The sequence below is a fragment of the Sciurus carolinensis genome, chromosome 9, assembly GCF_902686445.1.
Source record: "Sciurus carolinensis chromosome 9, mSciCar1.2, whole genome shotgun sequence".
In the NCBI taxonomy this organism is placed as follows: domain Eukaryota; kingdom Metazoa; phylum Chordata; class Mammalia; order Rodentia; family Sciuridae; genus Sciurus; species Sciurus carolinensis.
Genome location: NC_062221.1, coordinates 136,113,051 through 136,138,017, shown reverse-complemented (window position 1 = coordinate 136,138,017; position 24,967 = coordinate 136,113,051). Strand labels below are relative to the sequence as shown.

At 46.9% G+C, this 24,967-nt stretch overlaps 1 protein-coding gene across 2 annotated transcripts in view; it reads right to left on the bottom strand.

Annotated features, from left to right (window-relative positions):
* The window catches only part of B3galt5 (beta-1,3-galactosyltransferase 5), a 53,751-nt gene extending 29,720 nt beyond the window's left edge, over positions 1-24,031 (bottom strand). Inside the window, exons 1-2 of one of the 2 annotated variants that reach the window (XM_047565578.1) lie at positions 23,907-23,968; positions 429-518 (exon numbers count right to left, since the gene is read on the bottom strand). The gene's annotated coding sequence lies outside the window, so the exon portion shown is untranslated. Of the gene's footprint in view, positions 1-428; positions 519-23,906 lie in introns of both variants that reach the window. The other variant, XM_047565577.1, reaches the window with a different exon arrangement.
* Positions 24,032-24,967: the final 936 nt, after the last annotated feature.

The following is a 24,967-nucleotide window of genomic DNA, read 5'->3' as shown; positions in this document are numbered from 1 at the left end:
TGGCAGAGCCATGTCCCCAAACATTTCACCTGCTGCCCAGATTCTCCCACCCACTAACATGCAGATGGCCCTGTGACCTGCCCCTTCCTCCCCTGAAGCCCCTGGAGCTCACACCCCCATTCCTTCCTCACGATCCTCCACTTCCAACTTTCTTCCGCGGCTCAGGAAAGTGACTGAATGTAATTTTTTTCAGTCTGCACCACAACCCGTGATTGTATCATAGAGTCAATTTAATAAGGCCAGATGCTGAACAGAACACAGAATTGACTAGAATTAGATATTAGACAGCACAGGACCAGTGAAGGCAAGAGTGGGGTGGACCATAGGTGTGTGTGACTCACCTTGCAGAAGGGACTCACTGTGGTTCAAGAGGAGCTGAAAACCACTGGTGCCCAAGAAGTCTGGTGCAGTCAGTCAGGCACACTTACCATAAAGACCTATTTGCCGTGCCTGGGCTCCACCACTGGCTCCATTCAAAACCCTTTGACTTTGATCAGGTTTCTTAAAGCCCCGAGCCTCTATTTCCTCAAACAGAAAACACAGAAAGATTCTACTTAAACACAGGATTGCCTAGCGGCAAAAATAAAACAAACATATTTGAAAGCAATTTTGTAAAGCAGGAAGAACTCGTGAAATGTCAACAATTGTTACCTTATATCAACACATTTGCACACTTGGAACTGATTCTAGAACAAAAAGTTTCATTCTGAGGAAGGGATTTCTACATCATTACAGAAAGAAATCAGGGTTACCAAAGGACTCCACCCACAAGATGGCAAGGATTTCTGGTAGGGTCACACCAAAAGGCTTCAGGGACATTTTTATAGTCCACTTAAAAAAGTAAACACTATCAGAAAAACAATTTCAGAATTGCCATATGTGCATAAATACTATGCAGGCTACAGACACTTGTACCTAGTTCACAGCTTAGGACTTGTAAAAGTGCCCCACACCAATATTCTGTTAACCACCTTGAACTTCCAGGTTTCATGTAAGTACAGACTCAAGGAAAGTCAATGTCACTACATATAACTATTGCACTAATTTCAACTGACCTGCCCCCCTTGAACTTGGAGGTACCTTATCAGTGTTGATGAACAATAGAGTCACCCCTAGTTTCATGAATTCCTTATTACCAAGGGATCATGGTGCAAGACCTGGACAAAGGCACCCTCAGAATTTCCAGGGATGAAGCTATCCATATCCACATCCATCTAGATGGGCCAGGACACCATTCCCTGCTTCCGGTAGAGCTCACTCAGTCGGCCAACAGAAAATGACAAAGGCCATTTTGTGGATATCTCTGGGTTAGGAAAAACTTGGTCCAAAAGGACAGGATATTGTAGCTGCCTTCTACCCAGCCTCTGGGGTACAGGAAGCCCGGAGCCTAGCTCAGTGGGAAGAAAGCCAGAGAGGTGCACAGAGACGCACTGAACAAATCATCTGAAATGTACCATGTGGGTCGAGGCTGCAGCCTTCCAGAACCACTGAGCCCTGCTGATGCCCTTCCTCCCAGGAAGACTCCACACACCTCCATCCCTGTCCTCAGAGGGATCCTCAAGCGTTCCTGGTAGGAAAGGCCACACTCTGGGATCCAGGTTTGTGACTGATGAGAGGCTGGCCTCCTTCCTCATCCGTTCCAGTGACAATATGGATCAACAGAGCAAGTGGCACGGCTTTTCCTGTTGATGACAGCCATTTCCTACACGCGTTTCTGCTTTCAGAGATATTTGCAAAACAAATTTGCTCCCCCAAAGTCTCTTAAACACCCTTCCTCGATCACCTGACTGCTTTTGTTCTCACTCTTCTCTCCCTTCTATTGCAGACCAAGCTTCCAGGATAAACAGCCTGTGGTTGTCACTTGGATTGCCTTCTGCACCCGCCGAAATCCTGCCTCCACCCCCACTCCTCATGGCCTCTCGGAAACCGCTTCAACAAAGGTCAGGGAGCCTGCTGGAGTCAGGAAAGAATTGACACAGTAGGAATACCCATGGCCTGTCCTCCCTGGCTCTCAGGAATGCTGGTGATCGAGAGGAGAGGACATTTTGACAAAGGCAGAGGGCTACTAGTGGAGCAGAACAGAGTCGATGTGGAGACACAGCCATGGGGACCAAGGAAGAAGCCAGCGAGATCTGAATGGAAGGACTTCTGGAGAGTTCGGAGAAAGGGACAGGGAAACCTAGGAGGAGGCAGATACAGATAGAATTGAAAATCAAATAGGTTTAAAATTTTTTTAGGTATTAAGACTAGAATCCACCTGTGTTAGTTGGCTTTTGGTCACTGTGTCCCAACAACCTGACAAGAACAACTTAGAGGAAGAACAGTTTATTTTGGCTCGTGGTTTCAGAAGTTCAGTCCACAGTGAGTCTACTCCATGGTTCTGGGCCTGAGGTGAGGCAGAACATCATGGCAGAAGGGTGTGGTGGAGGGTCACTTCAGTTCATGACATCCAAGAAACAAAGAGAGCACGAGATGTCAGGGAAAAAATATAAACCCAAAGGCATACCCCCAGTAACCTCCCTCCTCTAGTCAAACCCTACCTGCCTACAGTTACCACCCGATTAATTCAGATTAATCCACTGATCAGGTTACTGCTCTCATAATCTAATAATTTCACCTCCAAATATTCTTGTACTTTCTCACACGTTGGCTTTTGAAGAACAACTCTTATCTAAACCATAACATTCCATTTTCTGGCCTCCAAAAGCTCATGCCCATCTCACAGTGAAAAATTCATTTAGTCCCTCTCCAAGAGTCCTCATACACTTAACAATGCCAGCATTGCCAAAGTCCAAGTCCAAAATCCCACCTGAGACTCAAGGCAAACTCAAGGCAAGAGCAAAAGCAAGTCACATATATCTGTGATGAACTGACAGATCTGACTCCAATGTGATGGACTGACAGATCTGACTCCATGAGAATGTCATAGGCCAGATTCTAGGGGAAATGACTGAACAGGCTCCATTCTGCTCTGAGACTCCATGTTATGTAGGAAATAAGCTTCTCCCATGGGAACACCCCGCCTCCATGCCCATCATCAGTTACTTGGTGTGACATGTTTAATAATATACAATGGCAACTCCTAGGTAGTGAAGAATTGCTCTCTTTTGATCCCTATTGCTCCTAAACAATGTACCATGTGAACAGTGATTGTGAGGATGTTAGTACCCTTCTTTAGTTTGTACCTAGGTAAGGGTTATTCTGACCCACTTCCCCCTCTGTCGATGATCTCATGATGTTAGTTTGTAATTTCAAATCATAGCAACAGACACTGATGATTGATGTGATTTTTGGTATAAGAACCCCTACAACCCTGTGGTCGGGGCTGTTCTCCCAATAGCCATTTTCTGGGGCATTGTGTGAGACAGTCAGCGGCCAGCTTAATAAAGACCTCAAATTCAGACTTCTCAGTGGTGATCGGTCTGTTCTTAAGTCACGCCCCATAACAATATCCAATATAAAATGGCAACAAATAAACATTTCCATTCCAAAAAGGAGAAACACGGGCATAGAAAGAACAGATGAGACCAAAACAAGACCAAAATCCAGTTGGGCAAACAAGTCCAGTCCTCGTCCAGCACCTGGGCCCGGGGGTCTGACATTCTCTCCAGAAGGCTGCAAGCTGCACCTCTATGCCTTGCTGGTTGCAGCCCACAAGGCTTTTCTCTCAGCTTGTTTCTGCTTAATTTCTGCAGCTTTCCTCCCCAGACATTTCGCATTACTGGCATCTCTTAATCTCGAAGACCTACTACAGCTTCGACTTCCTTCTCAAGTCTTCATGCATCAACCTCTCAGGGGCGGCCTGCAGGAACTCTGACCCCTCTATACTTTGCCTGGCCTCCCAGACCTTCCATTGAAATCTGAATGGAAGCCTCCATGACCTCCTACCTCCAGCATCCTGCATTCCTGCACCATGTGGATGACACCAAGTTCTGCCTCCTGGGACCATGACTGCAGTGGCCTCAGAGTGCTTGGGTGACGGAGCATGATGAAACAACTTCCTAGTCCCCACCCCACTCCCAGGCAAGCAGGATGCTCCCATGTTCTCTTCTCAAAGTGAATTCTTACTTTTACATCCTTGAGTCCACATTGGGTGTGATCTTGCCAATTCCTGAGATGCCCTCAAGCCAAATTCCTATTTTCTCTGTATAAAGTACTTAGAATCCCTTCAGTGGTGGTAATATCTTCAATGACCACACTTTCCTTGGCCCCAGTTTTACATGCATTTTCTGACCAAATTGAAAGTGACTTTTCTAAATCTTTTTGCTCTGATTTCCACTCCTGGTTATTACAGTAAACTTGCCTAAAAGCCACCAGCAACACTCATGCCTAAATGCTGAAATTTCCTCTGCCAGATTAATTATCACATCACCTTTAAATTCAGTCTCACATATAGTCTGAGGACACAGGCAAAATGTAGACATTTTCTTGGCCAGAACATAACGTGAATGGCCTTTAGTCCATTTCCATAGAGTCCCCCTGTCCCTCTGAAACTTTGAGTGCACAGACTTTACTATCTACAGTCCTACAGGCATTCTGGTCTTCTGAGCACCACCAGAATTGCCCAGTAAGCTCTGCTACAGCATTCTAAGACTTCTCCAGCTTGCATTTCTGCCTAACCTTTTCCAAATTCTTCCCATAAACTGATTCCAAATGCTTCCAAAATACATGGTCCAGTTAGAAAGAGCAAAGGCCCCATTTCTTGACACCAATTTTTGTTTTAATCAGTTTTTCAACACTGCAACCCAAATACCTGAAGAGAACTTAGAGGAGAAAAACTTTATTTGGCTCACAGTTCCAGAGATTCAGTCCATGGTCAGCCAACTCCACAGCTCTGGGCCCAAGATAAGGCAAAACATCATGGCAGAAGGATGTGGTGGAGGAAAACTGGTCAGTTCATGATGTCCAGGAAGCAGAGAAAGGGGTGCCAGGGACCAAACGGAAACCCCAAGGCAAGCCCCCAGTGGCGTTCCTCCTTCAGTCATATCACACCTGCCTGTAGTTACCACCTAGTTAATCTATTCAAGTGGATTAATCCCCTATCCGTTTACACTCTTACAACCTGTTCATATCACCTCTGAACATCTTTGCATTATCCCACACATGAGTTTTTGGGGGATGCCTCATATCCAAACCATGTCACGTCTTTGGTGTTCTTTGAAAGATTACAGTAAAGGTTCTAGTGACTTTTCGAATGTCAGACTGGTAACACAGCAGATGAGACTGAAAGCTACAGTGTGAAGGCAGCCTTGGCTCGTGTGACCTATTTGTGATGTTGGGTGTTTCTGCCCCAACTTTTCTCCTTGTGACTGTCAAAGTCCCTGACTTTATATGGACTCGTTCCTCTTTCCTCTCCCTGGTGCTTGATCGGAACCTCCTTTGCGGACTCTTCTTCCTCCTGCTGCCCCTACGGTTCAGGTGTGCTGGTGTCTCTGCTGGCTTGCCGTATCTCCCTCATCCATACCTGTGATCACACACCAGCGGCCCGAAGCATCCTCCCCTCCTGTGCTCACGGCTAGGCTCACGTCTACAGATCCAAACGCCAAGCAGGCATCCCAGGAGCACCTCCAATTCCACTCCTCCTCCGGGTGGAAGGACCTAGAATCCACTGAGTGACACGGCAGTAGACCCATGCCATTCCCACCACCTTGGTGTGCAGCCGCAGACTTGCCCTCTGCTCCTGCCTCCAACTGCTCGATCCACATGTCCGAAGGGTCCCCCCAACACAGACACCTGCCACAGGCAGCCCTCAGTCCACAGTGCACACACTCTGCTGAGCCCTGAGCCAAAGTCTTACGAACACAGCATCTTGTTTCACACTTCTGTGCAGCTCCCTCTGTCCTGGCGGCCCCAAGTCTACCTGGCAATCTCCTCTTAATCCCCTCAAGCCCAGCTCAAACTTTGTCCCTTCAAGGAACTCTGCCTGACATCTCCCCTAAAAGTAGGCTTGACCAACACCCCCCTCCTTGGCACCCACCTGAACTCCTGGTACACACCTCTACGTTGGCCACCATGCCACAGTTAACTGGTTTATGTCTCTCTTTTTCATTGCAAGTGGCTCAGACACAGGAATTGTGTGATGACATTTATTTAAACCTCAACACCCCATAGAGTACATTTCCCATAATAAATGCTCAATAAAAAAATTACTGAGCAAATGAACAAACACTTACAGTTGAGGACTGAATCGCATTCCCCTGAAATTCATATGCCAAAGTCCTATCTCCCAGTGCCTCATTATGTGACCTTACTTGAAATAGAATCTTTGCTGATGTAATTTGTTAAAAGAGGTCACACTGGAGGGGAACATTAATCCAATGTTGCTGGTGTCCTTTTAATTGAGGGAACTTGGACATAGACACAAGGAGAATGCCAAGTGGAGCTGACAGCAGAGACGGAGGTGTCGCTGCATCGGACAGTCTTCCTGGTACAACCCAGAGACACCTTGCTCTCGGAACTCTGGCCTCCAGAACTAGGAGGTGATACATTCTCCTGAAGCCACCCAGTTGGCACCAATTTGGTACAGCAGCCCTCACAAACCAACACACTTATTAAAATTAATAAAATGGAGAGATTTCATAAAATGGCTCAAAGCATCATGACCTGAATATCTTCTGTGTACTTCCTAAGCAGCAACTTCAACAGGGCCCACAGGAGCGCCACGTTCCATTCTGTCAGGACACACTTCCTCCCTTCTCCAGGAATATTTTCAAAGGGAAAAAAATGGGATTTTTTCCACAACAAGCGTTCCTCACTAGATCTTTATTTGTCTGGAAACACTCTACAGAGAGCAACAGTTATCAAAGAGAAGACAAATGGTTAAATGAAAGGCATGAAAACAGCAGGGAGCTATTTCCACCCTTTCCTCTGCTGTTCCTGCCTGGTCTTACCTCCCAGACAGCCTTCTCACCTCTGGTGACCTCAGCCAGTCACAGCTTTGCAGCGAATCTACAGAAGCTACCTTCCCAAAGCCAAGAGAGCTTGGCCCAACTCCGTAAGCTCCGAAGGAAAGAACACACTAATGTCCAGTCGAATGCAGTCAACGCCTTGGGTCTTTCACTGTTTCTCATTTGAAAGCACAAACCCAGCCCAGATGTAAGCCAGGAGAGAGGGAGGGGAGGGAGAGAGCCTTCACTCACCTGGTCCCCAAGTCCCATGCCCAGCAGTTCTGAGTGAGTCATAGAGGTGGCCAGGAATGTGGCCGAGACTGTCAAAGGGGTATTGACAGAGCTCAGACTCGGGCGTGCAAAACACTCCCCCTCCAACACTGGGGCTTCTTGTGGAATCTGCCTCTAGCTTCCCACATACGACTCCTTCCAGATCTGGCTGCAAAGACATTGGTTTTACTGAAGATAACTTTGGCAGGAAAACCACAGATTCTAATGTGAAATGATTCACAGCTAACATATGACACTTTTTAAAAAGCTCGTTAAAATTGTTAAACATTGATAGGTTTGTTGGAGAGTCCTCCTGTTTCATTTAAAGACGCCTCTTAATTTTTTCACAGGTATCTGGCTTTGAGTGCGGGTTGTTACAGAACAGGCTGGAACTGTTTTCCCATAAAAACAAAACTAGCAAGCACTTTGCTCTAAAATTTTATTGAGGATATTCTGCTTGAATTTTAGACATCAGGTGGAAAAACAAAAACTCAAGTTTATACTAAAGTAAATGCTTATAAGTACTGTTTCCAAATTCTAGTCATTTTTATTTTAAGCCAGCATTGCTATTACGTCTCCATGTACCTCTGCAGATTCAAGGGGAAATATTGCGTCCTAGTCACGAGGCAATAAACCTGAGAATTAGCACTAAACTTAATAAAGATCATCCAAACACCCAACCACTTAGAAAGGAAGAAAATTAACTATGAGGTAAAGGAGAAAGTCAACGTGCAATAACATTATTTACAAAATAAAGCAAATAAGAATATCAGGTCTATTCCTTTTGACGCATTCAAAATTTAGAGGCAAATGCATAACCTTAAATTTTTTTTTTCTTTTCTTTTCCTTTTTTTTTTTTTTTTGATACTATATGTTCAACCCAGAGGTGCTTTACCATTGAACTAGCCCAGCCCTTATTTTTATTTGTATATGACACAGAGTCTTGCTAAGTTTTCCAGGATGACCTCAAACTTACAGTCCTCCTGCCTCGGCCTCCTCAGCAGATGGAATTACAGGCATGCACCGCTGTGCCTGGTTTAAGCATTTTCACTATTAAACAAATAAAATGACTAAGCTGCTGAAGAATTTAGAAAACATAAATTACAGAAAATAGGAGAAACATTAAAACTAAAGCAGGATTAAATTAATTCAAATATTAAAACAAAATATTTCTGACAAAAATACCCACTCGCGCTCTCTAAAAATGGGTTAGGCTCTAGCAGAGCCAATAAATGCAGACAGCAAAGGGAAGTTTTAAAATGAGAAACGGAAAAGGTGAAATGACACAGAATTTAGCTAGATGTTAAAAGTTCCGAATTTGGAATTAGGGGAATTCAGCGGTATCCTCAACACGCCCGGTCATGGACCTCTGAGCGTATTTAACCTCTCGAGGCAGTTCTCCCATAAATGAAAGTGGAAAAGTAAATGAAGAAATAGGAACAACCTCAAGTCTGTGACAAGCCAAGCAAGTGCCTCCTAGTAGCTGCTGTGGTGCGGATGCTGCCCTGGGAGTCCCCCGAGGTGCACGTGTGGACTGTCTGCTGGGCAGAGCCGCTGGGAGCAGAGGCTGGAGGAGGTGGGGCCAGCAGGAGTCCTGAGGTCGATGGAGCGCTGCCCTTGCAAGGGATCCCAGGACTGGCCTGTCCTCTCTCTCTGTTCCAGTTTAGGCCTGGCTGTCTGAGCCTACGGGGGTCCCCATGATGTGCCACCTTTGCCAGAGGCCAAATCAATGAATCCACCAGATCTTGGTCTGGAACTTCCAAAACTGTGAGCTAAATGAACCTTTTCTCTTATAAAGTTAGTTGCCTCGTGTATTTTGTTGCAGTGATGACATGAAATAACTCACGGAGTAACCAAGAACTAGTAAGAACTCAGGCAATAATCTGGACAAGTCCTAAGACTTCTGTGATTTCATCTGACTTGTAAAGCCCTGAAGTTCCTTCTTATGTCTTCTCAGGATATAGTCCCTCAATGTGGTCCCATTCAGTCCACTGTGCAGTGATATTTGTGATATCATCTCCAAAATAATGCAATTCAAAGAAACTGATGGAAAGTCCGATTCTTCCACCTTTGTGGTGGCACTGACATGGCTGGGTATGAGCCAGTGAGGTCAACGTCTCCTCCAGGAAATGCCCTGTGGGGCCATTTTGTGCCACAAGAAGTGGTCACTAAGGTAAAGGGGTAGCCTGGTTACTATCAACCTCTACAACAAGGGACATAGAACAGCAAGAGTGAGACAATGTCAAGGAACCAAACAATGAAGAAGAATTCAGGAGCCGAGAGGCAAGAGCAGGCAATGGAGACAGAAAGGATCCACTAAATACACCAAAGAAAAACCAGATTCATTCCCCAACGGGAGTGAACCCTGCATGCCCGTCGCTGTCCTAGGAGCTTTTCACGAGGCTTCTGGTTGAGACCTCCCTGTTCATCCAGGAGGAAGGTGCTAATGCCCTCTGATACTGAGAAGAAACTGTGGGGTGAAGCTTCCAGCCTGGCAAGTTCATGGTCCCTGCAGTCAGGTGCAGATGCCCCAGAGTCTGCACCCCCAACCCTACTGCCCACTACCCTTCACAGCCTCTCAGAGACAAGGTCCCAGGGACCAAAGGAGCCTCCAAAAGAAAACAGGAGCCACCAGTACAGATCCTGTGGAAAATCTGGAGATCAGAAGCTCCCTGACAAAATGCAACCTTAGTGGTCAAGTTCTGTGGCAAAATCAGGGAGCAGACACCAATCCTTTAGGAAGGAAAGGGAAGATGACCATGGTAGCTGGCTTAAGTAAAATTCCTCTCCACAGAACCAAGAGCTAAGGCGAACCCAACACTTGCGATAAGGAAGAGGGTGGGGAGGTACAGAACTGTTCTGTTCAACCTGAGTGCAGGACAAACCCTGGCATCCACAGATGGCTGGTGGATAATTATGATGAGAAAAGGAGAGGAGAAATGCATGCCAATCAATATCGTCCTGATATCTGTCAAGAGGCTGACAGCAAGAATATTATATCTGTTAAAATGCGGTGTTTGTCAACAACAAAAGCAATCTGATTAAAAATGGGCCCAGGACTTGAATAGACACAGGACATCACTAATCACTGGGAAATGCAAACCTAACCACAAGATACCCCTTCACACCTCCCGTGACAGTTAATGTATTTTTTTAATGGAAAAAACAAATGTGGGTGAGAACATAGTGAAACCAGAACCTCGTGCATTGCTACTGGACACATGAAATGGTGCCATACACTGTGGAAAAGTATATTACAGCAATTCCTCAAAAACTTAAAAATAATTACCATGTGATCCAGCAATTCCACCTCTGAGCAAAGGTCCAAAAGAAATAAAATCAAAACACTCGAAGAGAGATTGGTACACTCATGTCCATGGCAGCATGACTCACAATAGCCAAAGGTAGGCGCAACCCAAGTATCCACTGACAGATGAATGAGTAACAAAATGTGCTCCCTGCCCACGACAGGATAGTATTCAGTCTTTAAGAAGGAAAGACGTCCTTACCGTGCTTGAGCACGGATGAACCTCGAAGACGGTAGCTAAGCCATAGGTGAGACATTGAAGAGCTAACAACATATGGTTCCATACACACGGTACCTAGAGTAGTCAGAGTCACAAACACAGAGTAGAAGTCTGCTGACCAGGAATGGGGGTGGGGGGCCAAAATGATTGACAGTGGGGTGATGAAAATGTTCTGGATCGCTCAACACTGAGAGTATACAGAATGCCACAGAATCATGGCTAAAGTGGCAAATTTAACTCATGTAAACTTTACCACAATTGCTTAAAAAATTACTCAGTTGGACTGTAGGCTTCTGGACAACATCTATGACATGGTTATTATACCCACAATAAAACTGCTAATTCAAAAATAAAAAGCAAGAGCTAAAGGGAAGCCAAGCTGAGGGCTGGGGGTCACAGCATGCACTCTGCTGTTGAAGGGTGACTTTGCCCAAACTGCCCTGCGTGGCATCCAGGGCCCTGTGTGCTTGTGGGCAGAGTGGGGTGGCGGTGAGTGGGAGGCCGGGCGACCTGCGGGGTCCACTGGACCAAACAAAGCTCAGCAGGTTTATTTACTGTTGGACTCTTTGGAAACATGATGCATTCAATGAGCAGAATGAACCTCAAGAAAAGCAGACCGAGGGGTTGTAGGGATGTAGGAAATCCTTCTTTTAACTGTAGTTCTACTGAACTAGCTAGTTATGTGCATGCACATGTTCCTTTGCCTTCTGGCTGGTTCTTTTCCTGTGGAGCTTACACATTTAATTATATTCCAGCCAATATGTCACATGGTACACATTGTTGTCTTAGCAGACCTACTGCACTTCTATCCGTGTCCCGTGATCTTTTAGGACACCATCCCTCTCAGAGGATCAATAAGTGAGCCATTCCTCTCGACGAAAATCTTGATGACTCTGTAACTTTGTTATCTAAGGCAGAGTATGATGCATTCACATTTTCTTTAGTAGGAATTCCACACTGGCTGCAGGGGCATATAAAGAAGTCATGAAATTAGCCTGTGCCATGGTAAAAAATATTAATTATACCTCTATGGCTATTGCAATGCTCAATGAGGAACAAAGACAACATCATCAGGCTAGGCTTGATAATCAAGCTGCCACTGATTATTTGTTGCTGTTACACCATAAGGGCTGTAAGGAGCTAAGAATATGTGTTGTTTCAACTTAACCAATAATGGTAATTCTATTTCCAAAGACCTAAGTCATTTAAAAGATATTGTTAATAACGTTTGTCAAGAACCAGGAAATACAGGCCTGTAGATTGACTGACTTCTTGGTTACCAGACATGTCCTGGTTAAAGCAACTTTTTGTAACTGCGCTCGTACTTACATTTGTTGTACTCTTATGCATATGTGGGTTTCGTTGTATGTTCAATCTTCTTTCTAAGCGACTAGCTTACCGTGCCAAATCACAACAAGTATTTGCCAAGACCCTACTTGCTTCAATTAGTAAAGAAGGGGGAAATGTAGGGACATTCCTCAAGCTGATTCCACAGCAGTCGCTGACACCATGGTTTAAATAAGCCAAACAGTCTGGACAGAGAAACTGAGGTAATGGTAAAGACTCGCCATGGACTGAAGGTCTTTGCAGCTGCTGAGGCTGAGCTATGATCTGAGGGAAGGCCTTGCTCATCAAGCACCCCAGCAAGCTGTGATGTGAGCTCCCCGCGCTGCTCACCTCATGCCCTGTGCTGGAGCTTACCGACCCCCAGTCCTTTGTCTCAGACTCATTGCTGGGCAGAATTACTCAGGCGTGCTTGGTTTACATGAGTGTGACGTACAGCCTACCTGTAGCTCGTTTCCGTTATGCTTTAACTAGTGTGTTAACCTGATTGGATAATGTGCCTATTTGTGTCTTGCACAATCCTATGTAAAACTAGATCTGTGCCCCCAGAGCCCGGTCTCTGGTGTCTGAACTGGGTAGACACCGTCGTCCTCACTCTCAGTGGGACCCCTCGTCTCCAAACATCAACAAGGGGTAGGTTGCCCACTTTTATTTGGCACTAGACAGTTTATGGGGACCCCATCTCAGAGGCCAACGAGGAACACAGATAAATAAAAGACTAACTGAATGGGGTGGATGGGGTCACAGCTGGGCCAAGACCTCCAGCGGGACATCGCAGGAAGGGGTAGAGCCACCAGGCTCCCAAATCTGAATCCCTCGGTCACACGGAAACCTCCCTCCTGATGTCACAGCGCTGTGTCCTAGCCCATCAATCCCTGCCATGCAGGCAACAGCAGTGTCTTCCCGAGCTTGAGGGAGCCCCTCCCTCGATCAGATGTAAGAGCACCACAGACCACTCCTGGCTTTTCTGTACCAACGCCACAGATGATCAAAGCAAGAGTTTTTGTCAGACAAATGTGTACAGAGGGTCTGAATGTGGCCAAAACAGGACACGAAACAGTGCCATGCTGCCAGGGAAACAGGAGGCACAGACCCGCCAGATGACTGAGGCCATCCCTGACCTGCACAGAGCTGTCCCCGTGTGAGTGAGCTTCTCCCACCGGCTCGGCCAGTCAACTGAGTCTTACGGCAGAAGCACAAACAGGACTTCCAGGAGAGGACAGGCGGGGAGGAAAAAAATACCCAAGTCTTGGAGCAATGGGTCTTGTTTGCAGTACTGACTGACCACCAGCAGTAAGTGGGCACTTTGTCCTTAGGAAGGCTAAACAAGGGTATCCCCAGAGTTCCAGCTGCTATGATTCTCCAGGGAGCAAGCCACTAGCGCTGCCCCCTGGAGGCCGCCGCCCTCCACTGGCCTCAGAGTCAGCCCAGGAGAGCGAGGCCATAATAAGGACATTTTCAAACACAGAAACAGAAGCCTTGCTGCAAAGTGAGGAACAGAGGACTCACAGGGAGTTGGTGGAGAGAACACAATGGCTGACAGAACCCCACAGGCCTCAGGACCAGGAGCCAGTGAGCTAAGCCCACCTGCTCAACCACTACTATCAGACTGGAAGAAATTCAGCCATAGGCAAGTTAAGCACAACCCAGAGGAAAGGAACAAAGAAAGGCGCACCGAGAGACCGAGAAGCAACAGGGGAAAAAAAGAAAGAAGGCAGCCGACCCATAGCACAGCTACATGAGACTAAAGAGACTCGAGCCACAGCATCAGCACCACACAGCAGCCCAGCTCCACTCAGAGCAAGCCACAGAGTCAGCCCAGGAGCCATCACCACATGAAGGGACAAAGGACATGTGGGACAGATACTCGATGGAGTATTACTCAGCTATAAAGAAGAATGAAACGATGGCACTTGCTGGTAAATGGATGGACCTAAGACTATTATGCTAAGTGAAATAAACCAATCCCAAAAAACCAAAGACCAAATGTTCTCTCTGATATGCGGATGCTGACACACAATAAGGGGGAAGGGAAAAGAAGTTCACTGGATTATAGACAAGGGGGAATGAAGGGAAGCGAGGGGGATAGGATAGGAAAGACAGTAGAATGAATCAGACACCAAGTTCCTGTGTTCGTATGTGAATACATGACCAGTGAAACTCCACATCATGTACAACCACAAGAACAGGATCCTAATTAGACTAAGTTACACTCCGTGTATGTATAATACATCAAAATATACTTTACTATCATGTATATCTAAAAAGAACAAATAAAAAATGTAAAATAAAAACAATACCACACAGCAGCTCACTATACAATATTACAATATAGGTCCACATGAACTCAAAGACCCCTGGCAAGGGATCCTCATAACATACAGCCAAAAACTGACCATATCATAAAGATTCACTATATTTTTACACACTCCTCTTAGAAATATATAATCAGGCAGATCAAAGATCAAAAATAATAATGATTTAACAAAGAAAATTAATAAACTTCATTTAGTAAATGTGTAAGCCAACCAAGATAACCATAAAATAGAATAAACAGCCTCCAAACAGATCCACACTGTTTTAGGCAGCTTATTTGCCACTGTGACCAAAATACCTGGAAAGAACAATTCTAGAGGAGGAAAAGTTTATTTGGAGCTCACAGTTTCAGGGGTCTCAGTTCACAGATGATTGACTCCATTGCTCTAGGTCCAAGGTAAGACAGAGCATCATGGCAGAAAGGTGTGAAGGAGGAGAGTAGTTCAGGACACAGCACCAAGAAGCAGAGAGAACCCTGCTCACCAGGGACAAAATATATACACCAAAGGCACTCCCGCAGTGACCTGTCTTCTAGCCACACCCCACCAGCCTACCGTTCCCACCCAGGTAATCCTCATCAGGATCACTGATTAGGTGTCGGCTCTCATAATCTGATCACTTCACCTCTAAACTTTCTTGCAATTATCTCACATATGACCTTTCAGGGGACATCTCATATCCAAACAAACATGCACATACCTGATGGACAGTATTGCACATCACCAGGAAAACGATTATTGAATTAATGATCTGAGATTACCAGCTTTTCAAATGGAAGAATCATATCTGAATCCCTAACTCACAACACACCAAAAGCAAATCAAAGGCAGGTTAAAAACCTAAACTGGATAAGCAAAACTTTACAACTTCTAGAAGAAAATATTCAAGAGGATCTTTAAAATCTTAGTACAGAAAATAATTTCTTAAGACAAAAAGCTTTTTTCTTTAAGAAAAAGTCATAAAGGGGCTGGGGCTATGGCTCAGTTGATAGAGTGCTTCCTTACAAGCACAAGGCCCTGGGTTCAGTTCCCAGCACCTTGTTAAAAAAAAAAAAAAAAAAAAAAAAAAAAAAAGCCATAAAGTAAGTAAAAACCATAAAGTAATACTTAGCAAATTTCATCAAATTAAAAATGAAAAGCGAGTATTCAATAGAACATAAAAACACAAGCCACAGATTAGGAGGATGAAGTGCAATTTATATTACTGAAATAAAGGCTCAGAAATATCTAAATGAACTACTACAAATTGATAAGCAAAAGACACCCTAAATGGAAAACCCACACAGGACATGAACAGACCATTCACTGGAGAGGAAACCCGTGTGTGTGTGTGTGTGTGTGTGTGTGTGCATGTGTGTGTGTGTGAGAGAGAGAGAGAGAGAGAAAAGATGATCAGCTTTACTAAAATCAGGCAAATACTTCTTAAGATGATCCTAATTCACACTCATTTTATTAACAAAAATTTAAAGATGAAATAATTCTAAGTGTTGGGGAAGTTATGGAGACCAGGCACCAAGTTACTGAATTACACTGTGGGTGGGGCTACCGTGGTACAACCCCCCAAGAGAAGGCAGTCTTCAGAGTCAGGACATGTGGAGACACACATGCCCTCTTACCTGATCATGGTTAGGTGGCTCACACAGGTGTGCAAAGGAGACGTGCACAGGGTGTTCATACTGCAACTTTACATCAAAAATGGAACTCCTCAGAGCATTCGTGGCAAAAACCCGTGAACCAACTGAGGCAGATTCCCACAACAGGGTCTTAACAGCGTTGAAAGTGAAAAACTGGAGCTACATCTCCACGCGGAGAGATTTCAAAACCATGAATGAAAACCAGCTGAGTGTAAAAGAGCCACCTAACAAGCGCAGCTCACCAGTGGCCCCAGACAGACATGATGACCAGTGGGGGAGAAGAGAAGATGGACAACCCACACACTGACAGTCATCTGATACGCCACAAAGGTGCCAAAAACACACACTGGAGAAAAGACAGCCTTTTTAATAAATGATGCTGGGAAACAGGATATCCAAACGTAGAACTGGACCCCGATCCTCACCTTGCACAAGAATCAACTCGAAATGGATGGAACACCGAGGAATTCGGCCAGAAACACTGCAATAGCTAGAAGAAAATGTAGGCCCAAGACTCCAACATGTTGGCACAGGAACCAACTTCCTTAAGAAGACTCCTAAAGTGCAAGAAATAAAACCCAAAACCCAAAAGGCCAACGGCCTCAAATGAAAAGGCTTCTGCACAGCAAAGGCAACAATGAAGAGCGTGAAAAGAAGCCTGCCCATGGGAAAACATCTTTGCCACCTGCTCCTGAGATAGGGGACTCATATCCAGAACATACACAGAACTCAAAAAACTTAATGCCACACAAAAAAAAAAACATTTAATAAATGGGCAAAAGAACCAAACAGACACTTCTCAAAAGAAGAAATACAAACGGCTAACAAATGTATGAAAAAATGTTCAATAGCTCTAGCACTCAGGGAAATGCAAAACAAAACTACACTAAGATTTCATCTCACTCCAGTCAGAATGGCAAGGATTGGAAATACAAATAATAAACACTAGGAAGGAGCAGGGCAGGGGAGGTACCTTGCTGGTAGGACCGCCTACCACCACTTTGGAAAGCAGGGTGGAGATTCCTCCAAAAACTGTGAATGGAGCCACCATAGGACCCGCTACCCCACTCCTTAGTGTATTTCTGAAAGAACTAAACTCAACCTAACGGAGCAATGCAGTCACATCCACATCTACAGCGCTCCATTCACAATAGCCAAGTTAGGGAACCGGCTCAGGGGCCCACGAGAGATGAATGGATTAAGAAAATGTGGCTTATATGCACACCATAAAGAAGAATGACACTGGGTGGCCTGCTGGTAAACAGATGGAAATGGAGAACATCATGCTAAGTGAAATAAACCAGCCGCAGTCAAGGGCCTAATGTTTCCTCTCATATATGGAAGCTAGACCACAATAAGGGGAAAAATTAGGGGGGATCCCATGAAAATAGAAGAGAGATCAGTAGAGTTGGGGAGGAAGGGGCTGGAGGAAGCGGGTGGGGAAAGGGAGGAACCGTGGAATCAAACTGACCAAACTGTGTTACGTACACAGACGAACTCGCCGTGGCAAATTCTTCATTTATGAGTGTCCATAAAGCACTAACGTTACAGAACTACAAACAAACAGAAGGAAGACGGGCAGGGTAGAGGAGAGGGAACAGGGGAGGGAGGAGAAGAGGAAGCACTGGGGACTGAAGTGCAGCAGATTACGCTCCACAACGCACGATCATGTCAGAATGAGCCCCAGGAGCAGACAGGACCATCATGCACTCATAAAAATCGCCTGACAAAGGAATTTCCACACTGCAGCTCAAAGCAATTAAGACAGGATGAAACCATTAGCAAACTTGAAGAGTGGAAAACCATCACATAATTAATTACAGTTGATTCACATGTGACATGAAAACGCACGGGAGGATCAGGCACAATTCAAAACAGAGAGGGCAGGAGAGTTGGGAGGGGACAGAGGGGACAAGGGGCTGTGGGATGCTCTCCTACTGGCTCGGAAGCGGGGGTGGCAGTATTAGGACTGACCAGGGCCAGGTGTGCTCACACGTGGCTTATCTGTAGCTCTCTGACTGTGGCACATGAAATACTTTATCACTGGAAAAGAGTCATTTTAATGACTCCAAGTCACTGCCTGAATTTAGGGGCGACGGGAAACCTAACCAGACCTTGAAAACAATTTTTAATTAAATTATAGGAAAAACAAATAGAGTTCGAACTCACCAATCATGATTATCCATGATGCCCAGTGCACCCCTCTCCTCCTACCCTCCGGAAACAGAAAAGCATTTAACCATGATATCCAATAAACAATTGGATATATGAAGAAAACAAATAAAACTCACATAAGAAGCAATAAAGGACAACTCACTTAAGTTGTCTGAAAGTCCAGCCAAACCTGCCCTTCTAAATATGTTTAACACAGAAAGAGACAGCTGAGCAAATATGCATAGAGACCACAGAAAAGAAGATGTGTTAGTCAGCTCCGAGGTGCTGTGACTAAATGCCTGCGGAAATCAACCCGGAGGGGGAAAATTTGATTTGGGGCTTTTTTTTAATTTGTCCTTTTTAGATGTACATGACAGTAGAGCGTATTTTGACATGTATATACATGGAGTATAACTCATTCCAATTAGGATCCCATTCTGTGGTTGGACATGGAGTTTCACTGGTAGTATATTCACATATGAACACAGGAAAGTGATGTCCCATTCACTCCACTGTCTTTCCTGTTCTCATCCCCCGGTTCCTTCATTCCCCTTTGTTTAACCCAATGAACGTCTACTCTTCCCTTCCCCCCACCTTACTGTGGTTAGCAGCGTATATCAGAGAGAACATTCAGCCCTAGGTTTTTTGGGATTGGCTTATTTCACTTAGCATGATATTCTCCAGATCCATCCATTTACCAGAAAATGCCATAATTTCATTTTTCCTTAAGGCTGAGTAATATTCCATTGTATGTATACACCACATTTTCTTTATCCACTCATCTACTGAAGGACACCTAGGTTGGTTCCATAACTCAGCTATTGTAAATTGAGCTGCTGTAAACATTGATGTGACTGCATCACTGTACTATGCTGATTTGAAATCCTTTGGTATAAACTGAGGGGTGGGATAACTGGGTCAAATGGTGGGTCCATTCCAAGTTTTCTGAGGAATCTCCATACTCTTTCCAGAGCAGTTGCACCAGTTTGCAGTCCCACCAGCAATGTATGAGTGGGTCCTTTCCCCACGTCCTTGACAACATTTATTATTACTTGTATTCTTGATAACTGCCATTCTGACTAGGGTGAGATGGAATCCTGGTTCACGGGAGGTGAGGCAGAATACAACAGAGGAGACAGGCTGTGGCAGCAGAAAGCAGACAGAGAGGGAGAGGGTAGGGACAAGATGTGCCCTTGGAGGGCATGACCTCCATGACCGCCTCTCCCACTAGGCTCCGCCCTCTAAACTTTCCACCATCTCCCAAAGCACAGGTTAGGGACCAGGCCTGTAGCACATGGCCCTTCAGGGTCATTTTAGGCCCAAATCATAAAAGAAGAGGAAAAGGACAGTGCAGGAAATGTGCAAGATCAAGAAGTCACTCTGGAAAACATCGGACTCCAGGAAGTGGGTTAAAAATGTTCACAATAACTGATCTGCTGCCATAAGCAACTACGAACACAAAACCAGCGAAACAAGGGAAACTAGGAGATGACCAGGACACAGAACAAGCTTTCAGAGGGAGCTCGAAGACCTCAGGTAACCAACGCACGTCTGCAGAATGAGAAAGCACAGAAGCAGGAAAGACAGAGTCACAAGCCTAAGCAGGAACACAGGGACGGCTTCCGGAAAGCACAGAGAAGCAGAGACGTAACAGAGACGGCACCAACACGGTCCCCTGGTGTTCAGCCTCTGACTCCAGTCATGCTGCCGGACCTCAAAATAATTCTGGCATACCTTCTCATCAATGAGTTTTAAAACCAAGTTGTTGTTTCTTTTTTCAAAGTTCAATAAAACGAGTTTTGCGTCTTCATATCCACACCTCATTCTTGATCAAAAGCAATCTTATTCAGCAGAGGAAAATGCTCAGAAAATAACAGGTATCAGCAGCAGTGACAGCTAGACCTTCCATAACACTGCTCTGCAGTTTCAGCCATTCAGAACCATCAAATCCTAGGGTCAGGCGCCGCGAAATAAGTGCTGCTGGTATCTTCAACTTCAATGGAGGGAAACTGAGGCAGGGAGAAATCAAGAGACTTGCCCAGGCTGCATAACAAGAGCCCGGGCTGCCCTGGGATTCGAACCACACATCCTGCTCCAGATCCTGAGCTCTCTGTGACGACATGAATATTCCCTCATTCCCTATGAGAAAACGCACGATCAGCTTTCATTTACCCAACGTGGACTCAAACACACTCGAGCTCTTTGTCTCCTACAGAGGATGTGGGACGATCGATGTTCAGAATTAGACTAAAAACTCCGCTTGACAGATTGAATGAGCCTGGTGCCATTGCTCTCATCTCCTGATCCTGGTTTTCAACTGAAGGTCACATGAGTTTGTCAGAATCTCTGTCATCCCCCTCACCTATCACTTCCCTGTGGACACTGGCCCCAGGAACCCCCTCCTTTCACAGGCAAAGAAAAGTGTGGTCCAAACCGAGGGGCAGCCAGACACAAAGGCTGATGGAGCCCCAACCTTAGGTCAAGGAGAGGAGAAGAGCGGAGAATCAGGAAGGCAGGGAGGAGCCCTTCCTGAGGGCCTGGTGGGAGCAGAAGGAAGAAATGGACAAAGGAGGAAGTCAACAGAACCACCTACACACAGGAGGCTGCAGGGCTGAGTCGCCCAGTCCCGGATGGGGCCAGAGCAGCACTGCAGGCTCCTGGTGGCTAGTGATCATCAGGGGCAGGGTGTGGCAGTTCAATGTCGTCAGATTCCGGGAAGACCAATCCCACCTAACAGCAACCTTGGCAGTGCCACTCTACTTTAGATTAACTCGACTTTGCAAACTGCCCCTCGTGACGTTATTCTTTGTTTCCCCCCCTTTACAAATAAAGCCACTTTTGAATGACTGAGATGCAACTGCTGGAATCAGCTCTTGCAGAAAAAGGAACTAGATAAACACTGGTCCCAAGAGTTTCTCAGCAGCCATCTTCCTTTAGCTTCTCAGAGCCGGGAACACCTGATGGTCCTCACATAACATCAAAGTGTGGCCCAAGGACCTGCTGATCTCATTCTTTAATTAAAGTGGAATAATGTTTAACTTGCAGGGGAATAACATGTTTATCTAAAAGAGTACAGGGACTGGCCTGGGATGCAAAAGTCAATTGGTTATCGTAAGATATTTCAGCAGAAGAGAAAACACAGACTCTGGATGATGGAGACCTCTTGCCCACTGTCCATAGTGCCTCCCTATGAAAGCCCTTTGGTGTGTTTGAGCACCTGAAAATTGGGGACAATAGTCCTGTCCATCTTCTCAGGAGCCAGTCCTGGAATAAATTGATTTCTTCCCACCAACTCTCAGCTCCCAAATATTGGCTTTGGAGCAGGAAGTAGCCAGACCTGGGTCTGCTAACACCACTAACCTGGGAAGAGAGGCTTCTTAAGGCCACTGGAACTAGGATTCAAGACCAGGATCTAGTCCTGGCAGAAAACCAAGTAGAAACCTGATCAGAAGCCCAGTCAAATGGACAAGCACACACAGGAGGCAAATGGGACTCCCATGGGACGCAAGTGCCTGGGCTCAGAGCCCAAGGCTAAGCCCATCCCCAGGAAGGGGACAGGGAGCGTCTGAAGCACTTCCAGGATCCGAGGCACTGGTCTGAAGCAGCAGTTGTCCCACCCGCAGCTGGTGGATGGGGACGGAGGAAAGAGGGCTCTGCCTGGCTGCAAGGAGGAGGCCTGTCACCACTTGAGCATGCCTGGTGACGGCAAGTCTGCAGACTCGTGACATTCAGGATCAAAAGGGTCCTTGTTCCTTCAAAGCACCTACCTGAGACCTTACAGAAGAGGGGACGCCTGGGTCTTAGAGAATCTTTGCACAGACGTTCCTAAGTTTCTGAGGTGACAGGGTGGGGGAGGGTCCCCTTTGGGGATGTGCCAAGTTTCCCTCCTCAGCCTCACACTGGAGTCCTCCCTGAACATCAGACTCTGTTTTTTATTTACCTTAAGGAAAAAACTATGCAGTGAACTGACATGAAAAGAGGTGGGAATGAGAGGAGCTGGAACACAGGCCTAAGGCACAGGCACTCCTTAAACATATTAATGCTCTCTCTTTAAAACCGAATTTCCATATCGCACACACACCTCTCTCTCTAAAACCAAATTTCCTATCACACACGCACCTACTTTAATAGGAAAACACCACAAAAGATGGGACATATAGATGGAGCGTGCACAAGGCTCTGTGTAGGCAGCACTGATGACGGAAACCGGGGCACTGAGGGGCATCCCCTGCTCAAGACTAATTTAATTGAAACACTTCACTACCCACAGGATGGGCTGATCAGCATACACTTCCCCACTAATGCAACTAATCAATTCCTACATCCATAAAACACTGGAAGGAGCAGCCGTGTCACACCCCAGAACTCTCTGGAGCATGACATTTCCCCAGCCCTCTCCTTACTGAAATCTACCCTTCCAGCTCTTTAACCCAGGACAGACAGAATAAATGAGGGAAATGCAGAAATGGGAGGTGATGCTAATATTTACAAGAAGTTGCTATATACATAACGAAGATTTTTAAAGTTTATTAGGAAGGGTGAAAAATGATTCTACCACGTCTGTTTACTGCAGATTCAGTTTTGGAATTGGAAAGCTGAATGTGTCCCCCAAAAGTCAGAAGACTCCTAAACAAAAAGTGAAACCGAAACAGGACAGGATGGGGGAAAGTTACTCAAATACAAATATTTCCTGCACATTTAGCATACATATTATATCTGTGCACGTGCACGCAAATACACACACACACACACACACACACACACACACACACCTGGCGCAGACATTGTTAAAAAGAAAAAATGCTGTTACCAGAGCCTAAGGAACCTCACTGTGCTTAGGGATGACCTAAGAGCCTGCCCTCCGTGCTCCCTGCAGCCAACACCCCTCCTGTCACTCCTCGGTGGAAGGATGGCTTTTCACCATCTTGCTATCAGCCTGGCCGCTCCTGTCCCGGCGGGACATCAAAGAGGAAGGCGAACCTAAGAGAGAAGGAATGAAAGGGACAAGAGACACAGGGAGTGACAGCAAGACAGGAGTTCTGATCAAGCTGCAAATTTTTATTATTCTCACGGGTATTTATGCTGAGGGAATGAGGGGTATGAGGAGGTGCAGGCTGGTTGACTGTGTTCTTCTACTGGGCTCCTCATAGGGTGCAAGTTCGCGCTGGCGGGAAGGTGAAGTTCGCGCCCCCGGGAAGATGAAGTTCGCGCCCCCGGGAAGGTGAAGTCCCGGAAGAGAAGCAGGGAGGGCGCCATAGGCGCCATACTGTCAGAATTATCAGCCAGGAGGGGGGAGGGGCGCTGCTGCTTATTGTAAAGGTCAGAATGTTCTCAGAATGAGAACTTCTTCTTGGTCCCTGACACTCCCCCACGCGCTCTGGGGGCGCTGCCTGCCGCAGGGTGTCGGCTGAGCCGTCTCCGAGGTGCTGGTTATTCTCTCCAGCGGAGTGACGTTTGCATCCGAGGTTAATTCCCTACCCAGGTTTGCAGGCTGCCCACCCGGGAACACCACCTCCCAGCGTGCGGCGTGGGGAGCGCTGGGACTTACAAACGAATACACTGTCACACCAAGTTCCACGACCTATGGTCCTGAGCCCTTTTTTCCCCTTAATTAACAAATGAAGAGCGAACACGGGAAAGCACGCCCGCAGTGCGCGGCCGCAGGGCCACGGTCACCTGCGGGGCACCCACGCCCGCGCGCAGCCTGCAGGCGCCCTCCGGTCCCGCGGCCCCGCGCCGCCCGCCGCGCCCCGGCCCGGCCCGGCCCGGCCCTACCGTGGCGGGGCATCCTCGGCGCCAGGCGGCCTGCGCGCCCAGCGAGCTCTCGCCGCATCCCGGCCGGCGGAGGCACGGGGCGCGCGGCCGGCCCGCGGCGGCGCTGGTCCAGGCCGGGGATGGGATCCGGCTCGGCTCGGCTCGGCATTGAGGAGGTGGGCGGAGCGGCGCGGCGGTGCGCACGGGAAATCTGATAGGTGAGGAGGCCGCGGGGGCGGGGGCGCTGCAGCGCGGAGGGGGCGCCGCGGTCGCCCGGTCCCTCGGTCCCCGCGGCCCGGCGGTCGGCAGCCGGACCACCGCCCCGGGCCGACAGGCAGCAACTCTCCGCAGTGCCCCGCCCCCGGGCCGCGGCGGGAAGCGCATCTCTGACCAGCGCCAGCGAGTCACCGCGGCGGAGTTTGCTGCGATCCCCAGGCCGCTGCAGGAGTTCGCCGTCCTGCCCTCCCAGGGGACAGTCCCGAAGTTAACTTTGAAAATTCTCCCAGTGCAGAGCAGCCGGCGGGTCCCGTGCTTCCCAAACCCCGGGACCTCCGGAACGCCTGCCTCCCCACTGTCTCTAAAAAGAGACGCTATTTCCTTACCAAAGGTTTGCCTCGCCTCGGAGCCAGGAGTCAAGGTCACATAACGGCGTGGTCCCCCAATGAAGTAGGTGCTACCCATGAGGAAAGAGCAGCAAAGAAGTTAAGGCACTTGTCCTGGGTCACAGGGCCACAGGCAAAGCCCGAATTGACTACGAATGTATGGCAAGGAACAGCCAATGGGGGTGGGGTGGCAGAAGATGATGCCCCACCTTCCTCTGGCAGGAAAAATAGATATTTTTGCATACGTGTATGTGCGTATTTTTTTTTCTTTAAGAGTTGAGGACTTAACATCTGATACAGTGGTCATCTACCTGGCCCGTTGTAAATTCCATGGGGCCAGTTCTCAGTCCCCTACCCCTAGCTAAATGAATCTGACCTCCCTTCCCTAATGTCCTATCTTCAACTCTTCAGAACAATGCCCGGTCCTGTTTCCCTGAGACTCACCTGTGATCTTTTTTGCACAAAATAAAGTGGGCTCGT